The 26,175-nt window shown below is 37.5% G+C and overlaps 1 protein-coding gene across 2 annotated transcripts in view; it reads right to left on the minus strand.

The window, feature by feature from the left end:
* The window catches only part of LOC139963553 (uncharacterized), a 33,411-nt gene extending 9,705 nt beyond the window's left edge, over positions 1-23,706 (minus strand). Inside the window, exon 1 of one of the 2 annotated variants that reach the window (XM_071964409.1) lies at positions 23,550-23,706. The gene's annotated coding sequence lies outside the window, so the exon portion shown is untranslated. Of the gene's footprint in view, positions 1-8,126; positions 9,120-23,549 lie in introns of those variants that run through there. The other variant, XM_071964410.1, reaches the window with a different exon arrangement.
* Positions 23,707-26,175: the final 2,469 nt, after the last annotated feature.

Below are 26,175 nucleotides of genomic sequence, written 5' to 3' on the forward strand. Positions count from 1 at the left end.
GCAGCGATGAACAAGTTCCGACAATAATAAAGTAATTTGACAGAGAAGCAAATTTCTGTACAAAGGAAATTCTCCAATTGAACTTTGATGACCCGTTTTATTTACTTTGCAGTTGGGGCAGGGCGTTTTTATTATTACTGTAAAGCTTTACGTTAACATACTGTATGTGTTTTGCTTTCTCTTTCCTTGTTCAAGGAGTAAATCTATTTGCCAAGCCCAAAAGAAAATTTGTCTTCACTTCCTTTTATTTCAATACTTTCTTACTCCTACCAAATTGTGCTAATATATACATTTAACTTATAAACCCCAAATGTATAGAATGAGAAAGACAAGCGCGTAGCCAGGAATTTGCCAAGGGAGGGGCGAAACTGTAGATTCGACACTGCAAACTATCTAAGCGGAGCACCACCATGATTGGCGTGAAGCGCACAAGAAAATTTTGGCTGAAAATGCCTCCCAGATCGCTGGAAATGGCACTTCCCAGGCCTTGAAAGTTGTATCTTAGCATTTTCTCTTTTGAAAATACTAGCGATATCATAAAAACATTTAAAAAAATGTTTAAAAATATGCTCAAGGGGGGGCGGCTGCCCCCTTCGCCCCCCCCTTGGCTACGCGCCTGGAGAAAGACCTGATATGTATCTACTGTACAACGATGGACAGTGAGATGAAAGGGATTAACCAATGGAAGATTTTACAGGAGATAAACTGTGCAGAAATAATTAACAATGGAGGTTATTAGGAGAGATAGGAGATATATGGGGAGGTTGGGGGGGGCGAGGGAGGTAGTGAGGTACAACGACACCTGTTTATCTCATCCGCAATTCTTTTCCTGACCTGCTTTGTCCATCACATTGTTTATTGTTCAGTCTAATTCTACTTTCTTTTTATTGTCCAATGCTTCAATCAACTTGTTCATATCCCATCTGTCCAATTATATAACCCATTTTTTATTTATTTTTTCTGCCTATGACAAAGCTCCTGCTAGCATCAAACTTGTCTAATTTTGTACAAACAAACATTCATGATTGAACAGCTTAACCCTCCACACCCAATTTGTACAATGGTACAAACTCTCTTCACCCACTCCCTCCCCCCCCCCCCCCCCGCGATAAAGTACACTCATCCATGATGATGCAACTTTATACAGGCTACACTGACGTTTTCCTTGCATCTTTGTGAGAGCGTTGTGGTAAAGTGGATCAGCCAGTAAACTTGTGATCTAAGGCTTGCAGGTTCAAGTCCTGGCCAGATCATTACACTGTGTCCCTGAGCAAGGCACTTTTTCTCTATTGCTTCTCTCCATCCAGGTGTATAAATGGGGACCTGTGAGATAAATTATCAGTTGGATGCTGTCTAGCTGCTGCCATATGGATGGACTGTCTCTATGTTTGACAGGTTATCGTTGACCAGGGTAATATTGTGATGCCCCTTGAGCACCGTTATCGGTACAGTGGATATGTCTGTGCTAAATAAATCCTCAATATTATTTTTTTTCAAACAGTTAAAAAAAATGCTGCCACTATAAACACACCAAAAGTATGTATTTTTCAACATCTGCTGAAAATTTCTTATATGAAATCTGGCAATAGGCTGCAAATATTTGCATTATGCATGCATAATAATCTTCTTTAACTTTGATGAAAATCCGGGAACTGTCCCCTAAAAGTTGCAGGGATATCTGGTCACCTTAGACTATAGTGATAACAACAGAAAAGATCAGTGCAGAGGTACTGTATGTTACAATTAAGTTACAACCTTCTCCGAGTTTATACTGACTCTCGCAAACTTTGAAGTATATTAACCCATTCCAATTCTTTCTCCTCTTATTCTTCTCTCTTGAACAATTTAGTGAGTGACTATATGCTACACCTCTATCCTGTACAAACTAAGATTATGTGGCATCATCTACTATGGTATTCCTTGTATAAATTCTGGCAAAAACTGCAAATATTTGCACTGCAAATATTAAAGTTTCATGTAGTGTTGTTTGATCAAAAATTTATTCTTTGTTGTTTGATCTCTAACTTTCTTTGGAACTTTAAGCCTACAAAACCGTGCAACAAAAACATGGATTCTTCTAACGAACGATTTAAAGAGTAAAAAGTCAGTCACATCCTTTAAGAAGTGGTTATGTAAGGAAATAATAGCTAGTTACTGACTACTACCAACTTATACCTGTATGTAATTACTATATTGAACATTTAATTTGTAATTTATATTTATGTATATGTGTTTATGTATTTTATTTTTATTTTATTTTCTTTCTTCAGGGAGTCTTCCACATTGTTAAGCTTTAAAGCTTTATGGAAGACTTCCCTCCACTTTGTACTTTTGTGGCAAAACGAATAACTAAATAAAATGTGACATTACGTGCAGGAACGACTTTGTGTACGATAGAAAATTTATGCAAGATTATAAAGAATTAGTTGGGATAGTTCTGCCCATGCAAAGCAACATTGTCATTTTGCATTTGATATTAATTGATGGAAATTTATCAAATAAATTAAATCTAGCAGTCTAGATTTTCTATTGAATCAACTTTCCATATGACTGGGTATTATTATTTTACCAGATTGTGCACGTTTTCATCTCGATACGCATTTCATAAACAGTACTATATAACATTCATGCAAAATGACAATTTTAACCAAAATTTTCCACCAAAAATTTGTATATTCCTCAATAGGAAAATATTATTTATGAGCAGTCCAGCTATTCTGTCGAATGCATTGTTAATAAATTTAATGGTAAACGATGGAATCCAAAATTCATTCAAACTTGCTTCAACCAAAAGTGAAAGCTGCAAGTTTCCGTTCACATGTACTGTGATAGCCAGTGCATACAGAAAGCATCTTTGGAATATACATGAACTCTCACACACATACACAACTTGAGCACTTGACCTGATGCTTTCGATTCTTTTTTGTGATACCGTTAATACTTAACATGTCGTTACTTGATATATAATTGTATATCACTAACAGTACAGAGACGCTCATCCTTTGGTAGAGAAATGGCAGCGCCATGTTCATTATGCACCAAAAATCACAAATATGCATATTTGGCAATGTGTGTTGAAAACATCTTTTTTGTAATGATTATTGGTAAAGTTTTGACAACTAATACATATATTGTTCACCAAAAAAATTGGTTTAGTTAGTAAAATGTTTATAATTAAAAGATGTTTTGCAAGTCGTTGGTGTGGCAATTATAATACAGTTAAGTTTCACTTCGAGAAACAAAGAAAAAGAAGGAAAGAGTGTTGAACATTCTGTGATTTCCGTTTTGCACAGGATTATTTTTAGTGTCTCTGTGACAATCTGTTTCTTATAAAATGGGATCTTTTACCTTTATATAGTATTGTATGTCTGTCTGTCTGTACTGTAGCTAAATGAACTTCTAAGGTGACTCAAGTCACAAACACAGCTCTGACACTGCAATTATAACATCACATTTACCTTATAATTTTAGACAAGATATTGGCCAATCTTGTATGTTTGTATGTATGTATTTTCGATCCTCCTGCAAGTAGGAAGTCACGAACAAGCCTCATTGGCTTATCAAAGCCGTAAGCTGACCGAAGTCAGTCCTTAGGTTCATATTTAATGTCCATGATTATCAATTGTCAACAACTCTGTAACTGGATGACATACATTAATCTTGGAGTGACTCGAACCGGGGACGTAATGATTTAAAGGCACCGTTTTGCGTTAACCACTGAGCTAACACTCCTAGCTTCATGACTGGTATACAAATAAAGCATACTTCACTGGAGGCACATCAGGTCGTGTGATTGCAAAACTTGTCTCTGCAAGATGTGAGATTTTATAAAACATCCCTTCTACATGTTTCTTCATGTTTCTTTTCTTCTACAAGTTGCTTTTGGTTTCTAATATGTATATCATATACTAAATCAAACAGAAATGACGAGTAACACAAATGTGAAGATGCAATATTCTGATCGGTGGTTTTTCCTACGATATCGCCCTCTATATAAGAGGCTTCAATATTTAGTTGCAATAATACCACAGCATCTGCACTGATGAAACCTGTCGTATCCACGACCAGAGTTGGAAGATTATGGTGAGTTTTTAACACCATGAAAGGTCTGGTCTTGACCTGACCAATCGGATACTGCATGAAGTGACCAATATCTATTAGTCTGCAAGCTTCCAGCAATCTCAGTTGCTGACAATTAAACCATGTAGCATATTACACATGCAGTGGTTGAAACAGATAAGACAGTGCCTGTGTGTACAATACTATGCAATGAGAATTTTGAATTTCTTGTACATGTATGCAGGAAATAACTTTGTCAAATGTCATGAGAATATTTTTACTTCAAATTATACTTTGGGCATAAATGATCATGGAGACTATATTAAGGTGAACATATTTTGTCCACAAAATCCAGGGACATGATACTGATGCTGACACTCTCCCCACCCCCCCCCCACCCTCACCCTCCCAGCCATGCTGACACAATTATATTTTCAATGGAGGGCATTTTGAGGATCTCTCATTGTTTTGGGGTTCTGCGTATCAAGGATGATGGTCACTACATGAGTGCACATTCAAAACACCTCATTCACAAACTTAATATATTAAGTCCAAGATAAAAACCCCTTTGCCAAAAAATCAACACAAGACTTAAAACCACCAAAATGCTGAAATGACACAGGAAGTCATATTATTCTTTGCTAGATAATGATACCTTTCACGTGAATCACTGGCTGTGAAAAAATCATTCAAAGATCTTGATTTGCCTTTATCACAGAGCTATGAATGAGGACTATAGCTATGAAACATTATCAATAAAAACCACACAGTTCACAACAGGTTCACGCTGTCCCTATGAATGGAAAACCAAACAGGGTAAAACTGAGATTCTTCAATGGTGCTTTTTTACAAATTCAGCGATCATATTATATGTGAATATGAAACAGGTAAAACTGAGATTCTTCCACTTTTCGTAAATTCAGGGATCCTCTTCCATGGATACAATATGTATTATTCGGGGATATATTTTTAATCCAGGACGGCGCATGAAAATCCGGGAACTGTCCCCTGAACTCCTGAAGTTGGAGACTTTTGGTTACTAAGCTTAGACTATTTGTGATAACAACAGAAATATTAATAATTTTCTGCAGTAAAATTGCTACCACTCTATACCACTATAATACATACCAAAATTATGTATTTTTTAACATCTGCTGTAAAATTCTTTTACAAAATCTGGCTAAGCTGCAAATATTTGCATTATGTATGGATTTTCTTTAACTTTAAAGGAATTCCGGGAACTGTCCCCTAAAGTTGCAGGGACATCTGGTCAACTTAGACTATATGTGATAGCAACAGAAAAGATCAGTGAGGTACTGTATTTTACAAGTCAGTTACAACCTTCTCTGAGTATACTGACTCTCACAATCGTTGAAGTATATTAACCTTTTCCAATTCTTTCTACTCTTCATCTCTCTTAAACAATTTAGTTTCCTGTACTGTACAAACTCAGATTATGCTGCATCATAGTTATATCTCTGCAAGGTTTCTGCATGCACAGACTTATTTAGTCCTGGTCAAAATTGTTCACTGCTTATCAAATGTCCATGCCATTATCTCATAGATTTAGACCACTCCTTTATTCTCCTGGTCATCGTCATTTAGCTGACATAAACTATCAACACAATAGGGTATGTCATTCCTGTTTATCTGGTCTTAGGGGTAGTGTGTTCAGGTTCAGCTGGCGAGAATCACTTCTTTAGCGTTTTCCCAATGGTGCTTCTTTTGTTGGCTGTTTTGTGTGGTTAGGGATTTAGCTTAAACTTTGTTTGCTGGAGAATATAAATTGAAGCAGGGAAGCTTTCTATGTACACAGAGTTACTCCAGGTTCCTCTTCGTGACATACTTGCTTTACATTTTACTCTTATACAGTACTTTACTTTGTTACTTTGCATTTTACTTTATTACACAGTACTGTACTGTTATTCATCTATCCAGAATACATTATGATAGTGTTGGATCTCTACAATAATAATATTTCAGGAAATCTTCCTCTACTTGTGTTGTATTTATATATGCATCCCCTGTTATTATCCTCATGCACCTACTGTACTGCATGGACATTGTTATTAAAGTTACTATGTATATAAAATGAGAATCTTTTTTTTTTTTTCTGTGACAGATATTTGCCTTGGAACAGAGGTCGCTCACCAATCCTGTGAATTATAACGCCTAAGGATCTGTTTCGTTGTTAAGTATCTTGTAAAATTTCCGAAGCTGGGGAACAGTACTAGTCAAAAGCAAATAAGGAAGATTCATGAAACTATACAAACAGGTTGACTACTTCTTCTTCAAAAGAACACTATTGTCATTATTTGTGCTACATATACTAGCCGATGATGTCATATGGTAGTATGTAATATTTACTCTTCTTTGACTGAGTAGTTTCTTTCAGGGGTGAATGGGAGACACTATTATTCATTAAGGTTAAAATTGAGGAGTCATTTCAGAATATAACTTCACACAAACAGTCCAAGTGCGAGGATCATTATAAAGGAAACAACATGATCTTACTGTGATGTTCTCACTTCCTCAATGCCTCACAGAAAGATTTCCCAAAATATTAAAGAGATACCTGTCATATGAGACTGCCTTGGATGTAAAGTTTATTGCTGTAAATTTCTAGCATCATAAAACATATACACTGTTTGTTTAACTATATAGAAATACCATATTCATAAGCTGAGGTTTGCTGTGTGATGTTTATTTAAATATAAATAGACCAACTATTAGTAACTCTGGGAGATTCCCTTTCAAGCAATACATCAGCACTCACATTTATCCTTATGGTCATCATGCTTTCATAGCACTTTACATGTACCTAATCCTAGCCTATCCATCATATCATGGTCTGGGCTGGGCTGTTCAGGAATCTTTGTCTCATTTCTCAACAGAAATCAACATAAAACCTCTGATCGCCAATATTTGTTTTGGACATCAAAGACCACTAAATGTGTTCCACTCACTGGAAGAATGGAGGGTTATAAGCCATTCCAAAAAAGGTTTACTTTCAATCAATCCTATCTCGGGTTAGGAATTTAAGAAACCGAGATGAGATTTTGAAAGTCTAGTCCAGCAGTGTGGAATATTTGGTTTCTTTTCCATAAAAGTGTCACTCACATTGTCTGTCATCCGAATATCACAGCCACAGGACAGTTCCGAGTTATTTTGGTTACCAAACTTTTGTATGTGCACGTACCTTTTGTGAAAGAATTGGTTCACTATTTAAATTTGAATTGATTACAAAATTTTGGTATTTATTGTAAAAGAAAAAAATTGAGTTATGTATAAACTGCATGATTACCTCGACAACTTATACCCACCAGCATCAAAGGCCGGTTTATACATGCAATATAATTTTATGTGCGATAAATGTGAGCCATTCATATCACAGACAATATTTTGATGAAAGTAATATGGTTCTTTTACATTCATGATCTATTGTTGTGATACATATATGTTGGATGTAGCAATTGCATTTAAGTTGAGTATATGACTTCTCATAGCAGGCACATATATGTTTATGTACTTACTTTCCATTTTCATATTGTAAAGATCATTTCTGGAAAATTGCATAATTACACTGAGACATTTATTTTTTCTTTTGAATCAGATGAACGTACCTTTCATTATACAGTATATACTGTAAAATAAAAAAGGATATTCTTCTAATGCAAGTGGAAGAACATGTTCAATTAACTCTCCACCCCCCCCCCCATGCACTTGACTCACTTTACCCTCAGGTCCTCTTAGACATAAAACTTAAAATTAAAATTTTAAATTACAGTTTAAAATTACAGTTTACAGGTCTTTGACCGACAGGAATGTGCCACTCGTCCACAATTAACCTAATATAAACGGAACATTATCAAAAGATGGAATCAAAATGCTAATGATAAACAATTTCAAACCTTTAAACCATTTCCCCGTCCCCTCCCCCCCCCCCTCACCCGGCCCCTAAACCCGCCCACTGTGTCATACACTAAGATGAGTACACATGAAGGATAACAATGAACCTTCGCTGTAATAAATATGCCACGGAAGAATAGGAATTTTAAAGCACTCACCTCTTCAGAGCTGGAGTAATTAATGGCAGTTTTTCAGCTTTAACTTAATAAACACAGCATGAAAGCACCATGCAAAATCTGCCAAGATACTTCTTTTCTACAGAAACTTGTGTAAACTCATACACTCAAGGACCTAAGTACATTATCTTTCAAGTCCCAAAACATCTTTGACAAAAAAAGAAAAGTTTTCATCCGACCAAATAATATCACTTTCCAAAGTTTCCTTTCCTAATCATTCATTGGTGATCAATGAATTCCAGTGAATATTCATTCATTTGGTTAATACACAGCACGACAAAAGGCCTCTTATCACACCCAGTATCCAGGATCCGGAAGCATCCATGATTTGATGATCACAAAATATGTCTGCCGTTGCAAAGACCCCCCGCCGGTTAAAGGAGAAAATGGAATTTTCCAGAAATAAAAAATCCCACTTGTTAGTCAGCTCAGCATATACAGTCAATTGTGGCTCCAGGGGCAATTCAACTAATTGTAGAATTTGTTTTCACATGCAGTAAAATGCCATCGAAGAATTGAACTCCATGCCAGACTGCTTCACTGCTATTATTAGCTTTTCCCTTCTGTATATATGTGTTTACTCAACTACTCTAAATATTAAAGAACAATAGTTAGACACCTCACAAATAATTACTCTACCAAAAGGAATAACAAACCAGGCATTATTGTTTAGCTGTGTAATGTGTAATATACACCGTTTCATTTCCACTTTGCTGAACGTTCAAAGAGGTTTTGGAAGTTAAATTGTTCCCAACAGAATTTCACAGCTTAGAGGAAACACTCAAGCACTGTTGATGACGAAATGGAGCAAAAGAAGGTACTGCACCTTAATGACATCATCGTGAATATTTAGATCGGTTACAGGTAAATGACATCACCAGATATATGTCTGGAAACACATGTTGCATGTAAAATTGATATAGCGTGATCATCGAAAATACCGAGGGATGACAAAGAAAGAAACCAAGCTGAAAACGGACAAACACAATTGTAAAAGCTACAGAGTTTTCTGTCTTATCCTTGCCACACGGCCTGGCAAAGCTGCAGTGAAGGGATCATAACTGAAACTACAGCTACTAAAGTTTTCAATTATCTAAACCCCAAACAAAAAATACACACTCTAAGAGAGGTGAAAATTATTTCAAGGGTCAAAGAAACTTTATTAACTTATATATCTTCCAATTTTTTTCACCTCATCTTTTACAACATGAACTGTAGAGAGATACAAGCACGTGAAAACATAATTTCAACAAAAGTAATGACGTCGTCCAGTGGGCAGCGCCGGTCATGTGGAAGTTGGAGGGGGGAGGGGAGGGTGCACACAGATGTGCGCAACATATTTATGTGTGTTCCCCAACCGCCCCCCTCCCCCTCTTATGGATGCTAAAATAAAATGTGTATGAAGATATTCAGAAATTACTTTTTGAAGTAAAAATTTGTCAGCTCCCATCTATATCTTCATAATCTAGAACAATAGACACATGTATACAATACAGTGCATTATTGGGATCAAGCCCCACTCGTCTCCGGTCCGAATATTCCACTATGAAGTAGGGGTGTTTGTAGTTGTGTACAACCTAAAACGGAAAGACACTTCACATCCCTCAAACCTATTTTGATTTAGTGTATGAATATTAGTTATATAGCTTTTACCATTATCAAATTCGACGCCAACCTATTATCGAATGGTATTGTCCAAAATAAAACAATCGGGCGACGACGAATGGGATATGATCCGCCCATTGAACTGTATAAGCCAAGAACATGACACAGCAAAATATAGAGGAAGTACGGGTCAGTTTTACTTTAAACTTCAAAACCCAAACAATGCAGACTCTCAATTGTTCAGAGATATCAATCATAATGATAATCAAATATTTAGTTCACAGCCCAGTTGCTTCAGGGTATACAAAACTAGTCTTTTGTGTTGAATTGTTAAATACAGCCCGGCGGTTCAATGCTTATTGTCAAACAAGAAAAGAATTTACAACAAACTTCCTCACGAAAGACAAAATATCAGCCTTTTTACCTATTATTTCAGATTGTAGTTCAAGGGTACTTAATTATGCAAAACTAAACAGGCATAGCGAGGACAGACCTGTTTACATGTTTGGCTATAAACTTAGTACAGACAATATCACACATCTGTTTGCCATGTCCTAAGTTCACTTTCATATCTGAATGAGTTAATTACACACATTGGTAACACTTTAGCTTGTGCTATGCACTCCCATAATCACTTCTGAATCACATGACTCACTTTAAAATTCAGATACATATTTAGTTCCCTCTGGAATCATTAAAGGAAACACAAATAAAACAACCAGTGTTTACTTGCCTTGACAGTATATACAGAACAAGGTCAGCAAAAGTTGAAGGACTTTTGGCAGTATCTCCCTGTGGCTGGTCCCACGCCCCTTTAAACCCAACCTACTTACAAATCATTAAGAATGTGCAGTTATTTTTATGTACAAAATACCCTACACGCATAGCTCAACTTATTAGTACCAAACCACTGTCTAGGAGTGTTAGCTCAGTGGTTAACGCCGGTGCCTTGCAATCATAAGGTCCCGAGTTCGAGTCACTCCCAGATTAATGTATGTCGTCCAGTTACAGAGTCGTTGACAATTAACAATTCATAATCATAGACGTTAAATATGAATGTAAGAGACTGACTTCGGTCAGCTTGCCTAAAAACTAGGTCTCCAAATTTAAGTTCTAGATTTATTTAAGTTTCTGTGGAGTCATATATATATATATATATATATATATATATATATATATATATATATATATATATATAAAGACACAAAAGACCCAAAAGTATAAAGACACTCACCCTGCCATTGAATATACACATATGTCACAGATATGACATAACCAGTTTATGTTGCAACACAATCGTATGATGTGTTAGTTCCAAAGTACCAATATTGAAGATTCTAGACCATGGAGTCCACACAGTGAAGATAAAATGGCTCAAGCCATGATGTATATACTACTGTATTGACATTTGATAACAGTGTAGTTTGACAGATAAAGTCTGTTTTAAGCAATTTACGGAATTTGACCCTCTTGAAAGGACTTTCTGTGTACAGGTATAATCCCAGAATCATGGCCAACAGCTCAAACTTGCCTAGAATAATTCCTGCACAAGGGTTTCCTGGACTGTACTATATTGACAGTACGCAAATGGAATCAGCTGTTACTGTAGAAGGCAAATACCCTGTTGAGAAACTCTGTCCATTGTGTAATTTATTACAACTTGGTTGGAGCTAGCAATAAAATCTGGACGTTTTTTGTAAAATGCTGTACTAAAATCTACCTGGACGCGCGCTTTAATACAGAAGAGGACATGTTCGGGGGATATCCGGACGTATATTAATTAATTAATTAACCCTACACAGTATACTAGAAATGCTTCTATTATCATTAAAACTCACCAAGATACAAATAGTGCATGATTAGAATTGGTCCAATTTCAGATTTTCACAAGTCAACCAAAACCATGACATCTTCCACAAAGCCTGACATACAGTACTGTAGTATTCAGGAAGTAACTTGAAAATGCAGATAGCTTATATAGTGACAACAAACGATGTTTAAAACAAAAGCAGAAGAGCTCTCACCTTTGCCCAAACAAATTGATCCGTGTTATTTTAAGCGACTACACACACCCAACCGTCATCCTTAGCTTTAAAGGTAGTCAGTATAGGCCCTTAAATTATAGCTGGCTATAATTGCTAGAAGTTTTCAAAAAGTACTTTCCTGGAGGTCTTTACTCTCCAAATTGTTCTCAGACATTTTTTAAGGAACACACAAGATGACTGAATGTCCCAGTGAGGAACTGTTTCCTCGAAGGTTGTAATAAAAAAAGTTAAAGAATTTTGACCAAAGGTGCAGACCATGTTTGAATATCTAGCATATTTGGGGCCAATACAGTATACCTTTAATGTACGACACAGACCTTTGTGATGAATAACTTCCCCAAAAACAGGTCAGAAAGATCTTGCTCAATTTGGGAGACACAATATCAATAGTTTAACATGTCCTGTCTGTGAGCTGCCATGAAACTGTAAATCTGTGATGTAAAAGTGCATGGTACCAGGATCTGAAAACCTTTTTACTTTCTCTGTGCCCATTTTTTTATTATTTTCAAGATAAACTGTAAAAACAGTGTTTGACCTTGACTCCAACGTTTGTCATCATTTAGTCATGTCAAGAGCTTCTACATTTTGGATTCAGGATTTGCAAAACCCATCTCCATGACAGAACATAAACATTGCAATAAAGATAGAAAAACATACAGAAACGAAGTGGAAGTTGCTTGATGTCATTCAGTATTTTAAACTTGGTCAAGTCTTCAACCTTGCACATGAAGGAATGTTAGATCTGTGATATCTATATGTATTCCAAATGGAATCAGATTTTTCTCCAAAAAGGAATCAGAATTTTCTTAGCTATTTGAGGAAGTAATTATTTATGACAGTTTTCTCTGTCGTAATATATCCAATTAATGATGGATGGGTTATGTGTCTCCTTTACGTTGTAACTTGAGTTGATTAAGTTACAATTTATGGTTTACATGGGGGGACGGGAGGACACTCCTCCCTCTTGTGCAATCCCTCTCCCCAGGCCCACTCCCCACCCTCTTATGCAATCCCCTCCGTAGGCTCACTCCCCACCCTCTTATGCACTCTCCCTCCCCAGGCCCACTCCCCTCTCTCTTATCCAATCCCCTCCCCAGGCCCACTCCCATCCCTCTTGTGCAACCCCCTCCGTAGGCCCACCCCCTCCCTCTTGTGCAATCCCCTCCCCAGGCCCACTCTCCTCCCTGTTGTGCAATCCCTCTCCCCACGCCCATTCCCCTCCCTCTTGTGCAACCCCCTCCCAGGCCCACTCTCCTCCCTCTTGTGCAATCCCCTCACCAGGCCCACTCTCCTCCTTCTTGTGCAATTCCACTACCCATGCCCACTCCCCTCCCTCTTGTGCAATCCCCTCCCCAGGCCCACTCCCATCCCTCTTGTGCAACCCCCTCCATAGGCCCACCCTCCCTCTTGTGCAATCCCCTCCCCAGGCCCACTCTTCTCCCTCTTGTGCAATCCCACTCCCCACGCCCACTCCCCTCCCTCTTGTGCAACCCCCCCACGCCCACTCCCCTCCCTCTTGTGCAATCCCCTCCCCAGGCCCACTCCTCTCCCTCTTGTGCAATCCTCCTCCCATGCCCACTCCCCTCCCTCTTGTGCAATCCCCTCCCCATGCCCACCACCTAACACCTTGTTTAATGCAGAGACTGTTGTCAGTCACTCTACATATGATGTATATATGTACGACACTGTATCCTGATGGCAATATATTAAAGCAGCATTTTGCGTCCTTTTCTATGGTTTTTCTCAACCTCTCTGATTCCACGATGCCATAACGACATACATAACTAGCTTATCTATTCAAATCTTACTTCAAATGGTGGCATAAAAGTCGAAAAATTTACAACTTTCAACTTTGTTTTTCTTGAAGATAGTTTCCTTTGGGATGAAATAAACCTCGCCCATAATATGAATATTTAAAAGCTACGAACGGTTTGTGTAGATTGTCTATGGGAGTTGTACCAGGGAGCTGTTAGAGTACCAGGGAGCTGGTTGTACTGTACAAAGTTACCAACTCGACGTTTTGAATCTATTTTTAGCAACGGCTCATAACTAAACCTGCATCTCTGATTGGTTGATTTCAAACTAGTGGGTTGGGGAACAGTATGCGATTAATATTAAATGTGTAATTTGTCAGAGGACACTTTTCTCATTATCTGCAAATGTCCTTAATTACTCGCCAAATAACGCTTTTAGCAGGGAAAACTTGGCTAATATCTTAGTTTGCTGTTTTGTGATTGTAAAAAACTCGATGGACTTGTCAAAAAAGTGGAAAACGGCGACAAAACACAAAATGCTGCTTTAAGAGTCTCAGACTGATAGGGAGCACAAGTTTGTGGTTTGGCTTTTTTTCAAGATTTAATTCCCTGGAAATTGCCTGCATTGGAATTCAACATCCAACTACTCCTGTTTCATTTACAACAACATATTTCCTCTGGTTAGGGATCCATTTCCTACTAAGTGAATTGACTTATATGTTGCTATGTTGGTTATGTACTGCATTGGTTGAAGAGTTGGTTTTGGTGTGAACTTGAAGGGAACTTAACCAAGAATGAAAATGTGTGTTGTGTTGATGACCCCTGAACAGAGAGTAGCTGCATGGAGCATCTGAACTATACTGTAAAAATACATTACCACCATTGCATGGCAACAGTTTTTGCAATCTTTGCTGCGGTAACAAATAGTCGCTCTATTATTTTTCAGTAATTTTTTTTTTCTTTAGCCAATTTCTTTGGATAGAAATGATAACTATAAAGTGGTTGTGCTTTGGTATCAAAGCTGTATGCCAATAAATAACACTGTATCTTTTTATGTTGGGATTCATCATGTAAGCATAGAATTAGTTCCTACCTACCAGCAAAACAAGGCTAAGGTAACAAAGGCAGCATTAAGTTACACATAAAGCTCTAAGAATGATTTGGTTTTATGAGGGGAGGGGGGGGGGGGGTAATCCAAAGGAAGAGATTTGACTTCAATACAATTTTTCTGTGGTAGTTGCATACAATCAGTCAGTGTTGTATAAACCAAGTCAGAGATTTCAAGTCATGTCAAGTCAAATATAAAAGCAACTTTTACAGTCATAGCATAGGTATAGCCCATATAATCATCCACTGCTATTAGGTCCAACAAGGTACTTTTGTGAATGATGTGAGGCAGGGTTTTCCAGTGAATGACATGTATCAGTAATGAATAACTCCAGCTGTGTCACGATTAAACATAGGCCTAAGTAATTTAATCTTGTACGTAAGGGGTGGATTGGATAGCAACATTTCCCTTCCTCTCTTAATTACTGTACATATGAAACTGCACGACATAGATATAAATATGATCAGGAAATAAGATAATACAGTGTTCAGAACTTACCCTGACTGACCAGCTTCTTACTAGTATGTAGCCTGTGTAACATGGGGATAATTTGAATCTCATGGGGGACTAGATTAAGGGAAGGAGAAAATTTGCAAACTTTTGTCTGTCAGTGTTGGGTTGGGAGGAGAGGGGGAGAGGGGGGAGAGGGGGAGAGGGGGAGAGGGGGAGAGGGGGGAGAGGGGAGAGGGGAGAGGGGAGAGGGGAGAGGGGGAGAGGGGGAGAGGGGGAGAGGGGGAGAGGGGGGAGAGGGGGGAGAGGGGGGAGAGGGGGGAGAGGGGGGAGAGGGGGGAGAGGGGGGAGAGGGGGGAGAGGGGGGAGAGGGGGGAGAGGGGGGAGAGGGGGGAGAGGGGGGAGAGGGGGAAGAGGGGAAGAGGGGAAGAGGGGGAGAGGGGAGAGGGGGAGAGGGGGAGAGGGGGAGAGGGAAGAGGGGAGAGGGGGAGAGGGGAGAGGGGGAGGGGGAGAGGGAGAGGGGGAGCGGGGGAGAGGGGGAGCGGGGGAGAGGGGGAGAGGGGGAGCGGGGGAGAGGGGGAGAGGGGGAGAGGGGGAGAGGGGGAGAGGGGGAGAGGGGGAGAGGGGGAGAGGGGGAGAGGGGAGAGGGGAGAGGGGGAGAGGGGGAGAGGGGGGAGGGGGAGAGGGGGAGAGGGGAGAGGGGGAGAGGGGGAGAGGGAGGGAGACTGAGGCCTTGTTTTTTAGTCCCTCCCCCTCTCCCTCCCCAGGTACATTTGGTTGTGCACCTGCCTAAAACATCATCAAACCAAAGACTGTTATACCACCATATATAACAATCAAAGCGGTATTGCCAATAAACTCAGCACCTATATTTCTCACTCCACATACTGTAGCTTAAAACACAAAGCTTAAACACTCTGCATAATTCATACCTCAAGAAAGATGAGATACCCAAATGAATAGTTTATATTTATGCTAAAAGAAATCATGCAGCACAATTAAGAAACCTGTCAATGAGACATCAAAACAATACTGAGCTCAAGAATGATGGGATATACACAGTAATATTGAAATATTAATGGTGCAATATCGTCTAAACGTTGCAAAATCTTCTTTTCTCATCGTAACTTGGTATGTGTCAATTATTAGGGATCCCAGATGATATGCTAGTGTAAATGCCAAGTTTTACTGAAGACTAAATTCATACTTTTGACACCAGAATCCAGTATGCTAGAATATGCTAGGAAAAATATATAATTACTGAGAAAATGGTAAGTTTTGAACTACTTGTACAGTAAAACGATATGCGTCTTCCTTTAGCAAGTAGATTGTGCCAGAACAAAATCAACTGAAAATTTGCTTCACTCTCATGAAATTACTATTTCTTTCCACAATTTTATAACAAATAATTGATAGCAAGATCTGATACTGTCAAGAAGTCAAATAAATTAAAGTCTAGTCAATTAGTCACTGTATTGGCACTTGAGTCAAGTTAAGTCGCTGAGTCAAGTTAACTTGAGTCAAGTTAAAATCAACTGAATATTTGCTTCACTCTCATGAAATTACTATTTCTTTCCCCAAATTTTATAACAAAAAATTGATAGCAAGATTTGATACTGTCCAAAAGTCAAATAAGTTAAATTCTAGTCAATTAGTCACTGTATCGGCACTTGAGTCAAGTTAAGTCGCTGAGTCAAGTTAACTTGAGTCAAGTTAAAATCAACTGAATATTTGCTTCACTCCCATGAAATTACTATTTCTTTCCCAATTTTATAAAAAACCAATTGATAGCAAGATCTGATACTGTTAAAAAATCATATTAATTAAATTCTAGTCAATTAGTCACTGTATTGGTACTGTACTTGAGTCAAGTTAAGTCGCAGTTCATTTGTAGTCAAGTCAAAGGTCATTTATCCCCAGTCAAGTCGCATATCAAGAAATATGTGATAAGAGCCCAAGTCACTGACTCAAGTCAACAACACTTATACAAACTGAGTCAACATTATTTCAGCATTTCCTCCAGAGGATATCAGACATGAATAGTACATCCACCCAAATACTTAACTCCTTCCAAAACACTATTAAAACAGATTTTGTACAAACTGAGTCAACATTATTTCAGCATTTCCTCCAGAGGATATCAGACATGAATAGTACTTTCACCCAAATACTTAACTCCTTCCAAAACACTATTAAAACAGATTTTGTACTCAACTGAAAATTCAGAGATTTGAACCTCTGCCAATTTAGTATTATGATTGTTTTGACGAGGCCAGGAACAGACAATATTATTAAGTTCAACCCTTTTAATTTTTAATTTTAAATTAAGGCAAAGTGTTGACATGCCAGGGTTGGCATTTTCCCGGGAAAACCCTGTTTTTCCCACTAAGCGGTAAAAACCAGGTAAAAACCGGGAAAAACTGGTAAATACCGGTAAAAACCGCCTCCGTCTCGAAAACTAGTATTAATTGTCCGTAAAATGCAGGGTCATCAGTAGGCACGATATTGTTTCATGACAAGCATATTTTATTGAATATGGGAGTTTCTTAGCTTCATTTTGAGCTATTTTATCACATTCTTATTCTACTTTTTGTGGAAAAAAGAGTATTTTTCGTATTGCACATGTATAGTTATTCTGTCACGATCTCTTTAGCAGTATGCATTGCCTATTGCCCAAACCATTATAGGTCTACACTGGGGCATTCACCCCTCCTAAATTCTTCAGGCCTATTATGTGGCATGAACAGCGGAGGATAGAACGAAGTGGCGAACCATGGCATCCAAAGCCTCAAAGGGACAAGGAACCATATAATAATATAATATTATGTGCTCAGACAGTTCATTCCATTCCATTAATACAGTAGGCAACAGTCTATTGAGGTGAACTTCAATCCAGGGGGCTCAATAGAAACTGCTTTGAAACTTTGTAAGGCACATGGGCCCAATTAAAGTTTTAAACGCACAATGGCCCTATGGAGCCATTCACACAACCAAACTGTTTACCTTGATGCAAACATGGTCCAATTATTATACAACTTCATGCATGAGTGATTAAACACTTTGAGGTGGACAGGTGAGGTGATACTGGGCACTTCCTGTGTATAGGCTAACTGAAGAGGTAGGAGTATCAACAACACAAGTAACTGTTCCAATTGTTACTTATTCTCAAATTAGTTGATGTCACAACAGTCACTTAGTACAGTGCCTATAAGCAATATAAGCATAGTACAGTGCCTATAAGCAATATAAGCATAGTACAGTGCCTAGTGCGAAGTGTGAACAGAGTACAATTTATCGCAGACATGAAGTGATCGTTCTTGGATGTGAATCATCATTTGGATCTGAGCGGACTAATGTGGCATGTATAATATGACGAACCATAGCCCTAGGAGGCACCAACAGTTTGATACGAGTCCATTCTCTAGATAATGGAAATATGCATCTCGATAGGAAAATAAAGTTGGTTGATTTGAGCATCCATTATATTATTTATTTGAATTATTTATAATAGTCTAATCGGTAAACTCAAAAGTTATAAATCATAGCTGTTCTTTGGATGTAACCCAACCCCCTACCATAAGATGCCATTTTCTTGTAGATTCTACCCACAAGTTCCACATGAGTTTTTAGGAATTCTATATAATTTGAGGTTTTTCCCGGTTTTTCCCAGTTTTTCCCACTTATAGGTGGGAAAAACCTCCCGGTAAAAACCGGTAAAAAACTTGTTTTTACCGGGGCGGTAAAAACCGCCCGGTAAAAACCGGCCAACCCTGTGACATGCACAGGTATATGATATTGTAGTACTGAATTCTCCCTTCTGAACAAACCTTAAAAGCTAAACTTTTTAAACAGATTTTTTTCTTACTACCCTGTAACCCTCACAATCACCCAGTACGATCATCCGTTTGCCAGGAAAATGATCCCAACTATTTCAAATGGGAATCTCCCTATTGCATCATTCCTATATAGTAGGAACAAGCCAACCTATGTTGAAGCATTATCACGTCCTGACCAATTCTTTATGACTCTTCAATGGAAAGCACACAAGAGTGTCTGCATTATGCACTCCATTATAAAGATGCAACTAGCAATGCCTATCATCATGGCCTTTATTATTAATCATTAATTTATATTTTTATTATTTATCATTAATTTCAGTTTGGACAGGTTCCTTACAATCACATAAACCAATATAATGAGGTTCATCTTTTCCAGGAATTATAGGCCTTTGGCAAAGAATGAGTGAATGAGAGACACAGTTTTAAAGGATTTTTCGGGTGAAAAATGGGATCCAGTCCTTCAAGTCATATCATTTTTTGTCTTTGTATAACCCTATAAGCCTTGCCCTGTGATGAATTTTAGTTTCTGTGATAGAGTGCTTGAAATGTCGGCCTGTCCTGCCAGAAAATTTTAATCTTTTCAAAATGTATGAGACTTAAGTTGGCGCGAGGTTCAAAAATTCACTTCTCCTGAATCATAGGATGAAAAGTCCCCCTACAAGCACTGTGGCGATGAAAAAATTATGGAGTTTTTTTTTTTCATATAGACTGCCACTAAAAAATTCCCTTAAGGCATTTAACAAAAAGAATTTCAATGCATATCAATTGACACACTTCAATGTTACAGTAAATGTCTTAAAATTGATTGCTATCACACAGAATAATTCAGTGGTCAAATATTGTGTAGCAGGTTTGAAGGCTCTGAAGTTTTGCCACTTATAAAAATACTACTTGGTTCCTGAGTTATTTAAACTGCTATACATCATGTGTAGCAAAATGCCTCTGTTCAGTCTTAAACAAATCATCAAAGAGTATATTTATGTTTACAGAACAATCTTTCATTTTTCATCTACTTTATTTGGCCTCTGAATTCACCATTTCTTTTTCTGGAGAAGGGCCCCACCCCACTACCCCGACCTCATAACCATATACATTGGACTCGGCTTCAATGACCCGATTGCCATACCAACTCCACTCCTTTATGAAATCCCGCAATTCGTCCTTAACATTTCTATAATTTAGGTTCATATATGTCCCCATCTCATAACTCAGTCGGGGGATTTTAAGAATTTTTTTCAACTAACATTGATTTACATATAGACTTGATCTAACCTGAAATGAATTTGAGATTTATAGAACATTCATTTTATGTAGTTTCTTCTTCTTCTTTTTTCTCTTCATTGATCGATGTATTCCTCGGTAACGGGAGTGTACGACCGATCAGAATGTTTGTACATGTATACAGTATGAATGAGATATAAAAGGAAACTTCACGTACAAAGGGTTCCTGATTGGTCCGCAATTTTGTTTGAGGTGACAATTCATCTTTATATTTGTTGTTTCTATAGAGCCATTCAAATCCGAAATCACTTCCTTATTTATTTATTTTTATTTTTGGGGGCAAATATCAAACTGTAGGATTGTAACCAGCCTGACAACCGTATTTGTCTTATAAAGTATCTGTTTAATAGTGAAGTCATAAAACAGCAAATCTGATGAAATTGTGTGTGAATTAAGGTACGTAAATATACAGTATGATGAGACACTTTAACCAAATTAACCCCATTACCGATAGCAAGAAATGAAAGTGATGATTTACTTAATTAAAATGATATTCAGCTTACAGGAAATGTCCTTCTACTGTACTTAAATGAGGGATGGATAACATTTACAGTCAATCATGAATACTTCAACAAATTATTAACAAATTTTGAAAAAGTTTAATGGTATAATTGCTACCATCTATACACTGGGTAGAAATGATGTTAATTGCACAGTCACATGGGAGTGATGAGTGCTGCATATGTAAATACATACATGCATATATACATATATTATATATATTATATCTAATTTCAAAATGTAAAAGCTGATTATCACCATGGTAACATTCAGTGGCAATAGTAGATCAATAAAGACTTAAGATGGCTTATGATACACTGGATGTGTCAATTTTTCCATTACTTGATATATCATACACAATAATAGTTACAGCACCAATTTTGCATGGATAATAACTTAAAATAAATTTTAAAGACAACTGGCAGCACATGTGCTGTTCCTCAGAAGATAAGGTCTCTTAAATTTAGAGTCGATACAGGCAGGAACTGTACAAAATTACCTTGAAATAGGCCATACACTGGACTGACTGGAGATGGTTTCTTCTAATGTTTATAACTATTATATGACATATGACATAAGACTGTAGTTTTATGACTTACCAACATTGTGCAATTATTGTTGTCGTCTAATCCTAACCATTGCTATATATAACGTAATCCTTCAGTTGAATTGCCAAGATACCAATCATGCACACGTAGGAATTGAGTGGAAATGAGTGATTTAATCAGTGGCCCTTAGTAACTATAGCTTTACCACAGTGCAATATGTAGTTGCAACATATCCTGTCTGGATGCAAGCAGACAGTTGAGCTAAGTTACAATATGAATAAACACTCTTAGAAGATTAAAAATTCAGAGATTTGGTACTTTTGGCCATCCATGGACTGTGTATGAGATGATACTCATTGTTTCAACCTCTTCCTGACCTTTCCTTGATATATAAAGTTGCCAAAGTTGCCTAAGTTGCCTTTCCTTTGATGGTTTTCTGTAGTTTACACTGTAAAGATCTGCTTTATTGGCTCCGAATTACAGCACCCTAGAGCTAGGAAAGTTTTGTGATTATGTAATCGACCTGCCACGGTCGTAACTCAACCTCATGACTCTTTAATTAGCCTGCATAACTTCTTAACACCATTAGGCCCTTTGTGTCAACACTGTGTGGAAACGTGTTCATGTCTACAGTGTAGTTAATCATACAGCATTCACACAAAGACCCTCATACATGAACAATTATGTGGCAGGCGTTGCAGACTAATTGGTAAAAAGAGGTTGTTTAACGACCAAGACAGGTCAATTACATAATCTCAAGAAACTTTTCATGATAGCGTGCTAATAAAGAATAATACAAAAAACATTATTTGTCAGTATGCAACTATGACATCACACCTGTTTGCCTCAAGTTCACTTTTGGTAGAATATCAGATAACTTCAACTGTCAATATGTCAAAAGGAATTGAATACAAATTTCACCAGAATGCTTACATTACGTTCCTCTTCAACATATCAAAAAGAAAGTTTGACCTGGATTATTCTTTTAAAGTACAGTACACTTATTAGGAATTAAAACTTACTGTAAATCCCCTGTGCACCAAATCTTGCGACATCTCAAAAATGTTCACGTCTGTTCAGAAAAGGATGCATGCATCTCTGCAGTCATTCATGAAAACATGTGTTTGTTAAGTCCCCTACAAAAACACACAGTGCTTATACTTATATACTTAACCACTGTTGACAGATAGGTTTGTGCCCAACTTAGGGCGTTATCATCTTTCACAATCAGCTTATTATTACAACAAGATATACACAAATACACTGGACAAGATATGTGACACAAAAAGACACTTGGAGTAAGCTGGTCAACAATCTAATTAACTAAAAGCTAGAAAATATATCTCTCATAATTCCTCAAGTGAGCAATGATGTATATTAGCCAGTTAACTAGCTAGAATTTCAGGAGGTTCTACTGTTAATTGTAAATCAATATATTCAGTTGTTTAAATGTTATTTATTGATGTTTTGTCAGTCGTATTGTATACAATTCCTTCACTGAGTATCCTGGGTGGTAGCTGAAATGTGTCAGGGAAGTGACGACAGAGCCGGGTCTACTGCCTAGCCCTTCCCCACCCCCCGACCATCCCTCACGCCCACTTATTTTGTGCCACATTTAACTTTTGAAAAATTTGGAAACTATTGAAACTGATGAAACTTTTGATACTATTGAAAAATTTGTGTTGAAAAAAAACAAAAGCAAAAATAATCTTCAAAAACTAAAATTATCCTCACAACGATTCTCCCCCCCCCCTCATCTTAAAATGGATTCTGCCATTGTTATATCTCAGAATAGGTTGACCCTCATGTAAAGTTTTATTAAATAATACGTGCAATGATTAATCCATTTCTTCTTTATAATATTTATATAGAAGATGTCTGCGCTTTATAAATCCTCAATTATTATTATCATTATCATTTACTAAATTTTAGTTTGCAGGCTCACTGCTTAGGTTATACTTTTCTTCTCCTGATATAGGCCTACAGTAGCCTAGTTGATTGTTCTTGGCCAGAAGCTATGGAAATACGCAATCTAGAATAGCCGAATTGAACCGTAGACTGTCCACACAGATTGCGAACGGAAATCCTTACAACAACTCGTGTAGTGTATACAAAGGTCGCAACAAGCCTGCGAGATAAACCGTCATACTCGTGTGGACTACCGACAACAGTTTGCCTTATATTCTTTATAATAGGCAATGTACTAAGATATTGTCCTTAAATAAGTTACAGTTCACAATTTACCCGTCCAAGTAGAATTGAAAAGGGACTTACCTGTACTAAAACCTTCCAAAGATTGTTTGCCAAACAGACGATATCCCTGCTCCATCTACATATACCGACTGGCTCATTATGATACGGTTTGTCGGACTATTTTGCTGAGCAATAGGTCATGCAGCGGTTAAGTTCGAGATTTCACGGTACCACGCACATACAGCACGTGCAAATACCATTCAGTGTATATACCTGGGGATTTCCAGTATTGATTTCCCAACATGAGTCTAATAAAAGATTGTACGGTGGTCTTGACAGGACAGGCTGGACCTGGATTCTGTGTTATTATGACACTTCATTTTACAACTTTTGCAAAAAGTTATGTTAGTTTGACTTGATAAGTCAACGTATATCTTCTTTTGACGTGTTGTCACATTATTTGCAACACAGAATCTCGACATAATATCATGATTTTGAATTCTTGCCAAACCATCGGGGTAATTACGCAGCAAAAATACAATATATGACCCATTTTGTGAATATTCATGCTAGTGTTACTTGAAAACTCAAAACATATAACGTTTTTGATATATTTTGCAAGAAATCTAAATTAACAAAACATGCAATTTTGTGTGTGTGTGTGTTTTGAGGAACATGTAGCTTGAAAAGTAAATACACATCTATCAAGACTACCATGTCTTTTAAGAACCACCGTAGAATAAATACATTGCAAATTCAGTTTCATTTCTGTTAACTTGGCCTCTTGATTGACCTCGTTGTTATTTCTCGACACAAAAAAGGATTGGTCAAAGTGCTTTACTCTTTTTACTCTTAGGCGGACACGTTGGCACGTGCCCCCCCCCCCCTCCCAATTTTTCATTTCTCTTTCAAGATTCCTAGTTCCAAAAAAGAAAAGAAAAAAGAGAGAGAAGAAAGGTAAGGTTGTCTTGACGGATAAAATTCCTATCCCATTAAACCAATAAACCACCAAAAATGCCGCTAAGTTTTTATCAGTTTCATGGTTTAGGCCTACAATGGCATAATTGTGCATCATTTGGCATCCAACCCCCCTGAGATAAGCACAGATTTCTCAAAGGGGAAGGGGACACTCCACCCCCCCCCCCCCCAAGCGGTTACTCTTGCTACGGGCCTGCTCTTATGGTATAACCCGACTTCCTGAGTAAATTCAATCTATAAACACCAGCATGTATAAGTGGGTTCCATTTGGACCCCAAATGGCCTACTTTACCTACGAAAAATTAGCTCACCTGAGCTCTGGAGTAACTAATTATAATAGGGTCCAACAGTACCCAGCTACTTTAAATTTTGATAATTAGGACTCAGCTGCAATGCTTTGTCTACGCACCATGCAGTGTCCAGTTTCAAATTCCCTGGGCAGGGGGGCATGGACAGCATTTTTTTATTGCGCTTGAAAAAAACCAAACCAATTTTGAAAACGAAAGTATCTGAATTCTTTTAAATTCTCCACAAAGAACAAACTGATTGTTATTCAGTTCGACGCAAGTTTCCATATAAGCCTATATGAGTCGGTAAAAACATTTTTTTTTACCACGTTTTACTACACAATTCACAGATGTAACTGCCAACCCTGCTCAACAGCAAATTGAGGGAACAACTTCCGCTCGGATTTAGGTATGAGCTATCGGTTGTAACAAGAAGGTGTTATAGCGTAACACCTGTAACACCTCCCTGGTTATATGTAGCTATATACATCAAGGAAAATCCTGCTCAACAGCAAATTGAGGTAACAACTTCCGCTCAGATTCAGGTATGAGCTATCGGTTGTAACAGGAGTGTTATAGTGACTTATTAAAAGTTACCGACATTTTTCGTGTAAATCTTGCCACGTTTGCATATAAGGCATGGAATGGTTTATTGCCAAACACATTTCATGATTTTTTTAACTAGTAACAGTGTGATACATCACCACAACACACGGAATGCTGATAATGCACATTACTTTTCTTATAAAACATCAATTGGGAGGCTTCGTCTTAGAAATCGTGCAATAAAGACATGGAATTCCATAACAGAGAGCTTCAAAACCAAAGTCTCCAGTAAAATATTCAAAAAGCATCTGACCAAAGACGTTATATCCAGATATTAATAAGTCACCCATTCATTTGCACCTTAACAAATCATTATCGTAGATATTATCACCATATATAGTATTCATTGATTATCGAATTATTCTATTTTGTATTGTTATGTAAATACTTTTCTTCTTTCCTTCATACAGGGAGTCTTCTTCTTTGTTAAGCTGTTGTACGCTTTTTGGAAGACTTCCTTCACACTGTAAATTTACACGTGAAAAACAAATAAATAAATCAAATCAAATCAAATAGTGTAACACCTGTAACATCTCCCTGGTTATATGTAGCTATATACATCTAGGAAATGTCCAGCCTTAAAGATTAAGTGCCACAGTGAATTATAACATTACATGTATTTCTGTTTGTCAGTGGTATTGTATATAAAATAACTCATAGTAGAAAAGGTATTAAACAATTCCTGGGACAGGACAAACTATTAACACAAATGAAAACAAACGACCACATTTAACCTCCAGAGAAATGAAGATATTAAACATATCCATCTGCTTTAAGCAGTTACATATCCAGTGTTTATATGTCTGGTACTTATTCGCTCTCTGCTCAATTTTAGC

The sequence above is a fragment of the Apostichopus japonicus genome, chromosome 22 (genome assembly GCF_037975245.1).
Source record: "Apostichopus japonicus isolate 1M-3 chromosome 22, ASM3797524v1, whole genome shotgun sequence".
In the NCBI taxonomy this organism is placed as follows: Eukaryota; Metazoa; Echinodermata; class Holothuroidea; order Aspidochirotida; family Stichopodidae; genus Apostichopus; species Apostichopus japonicus.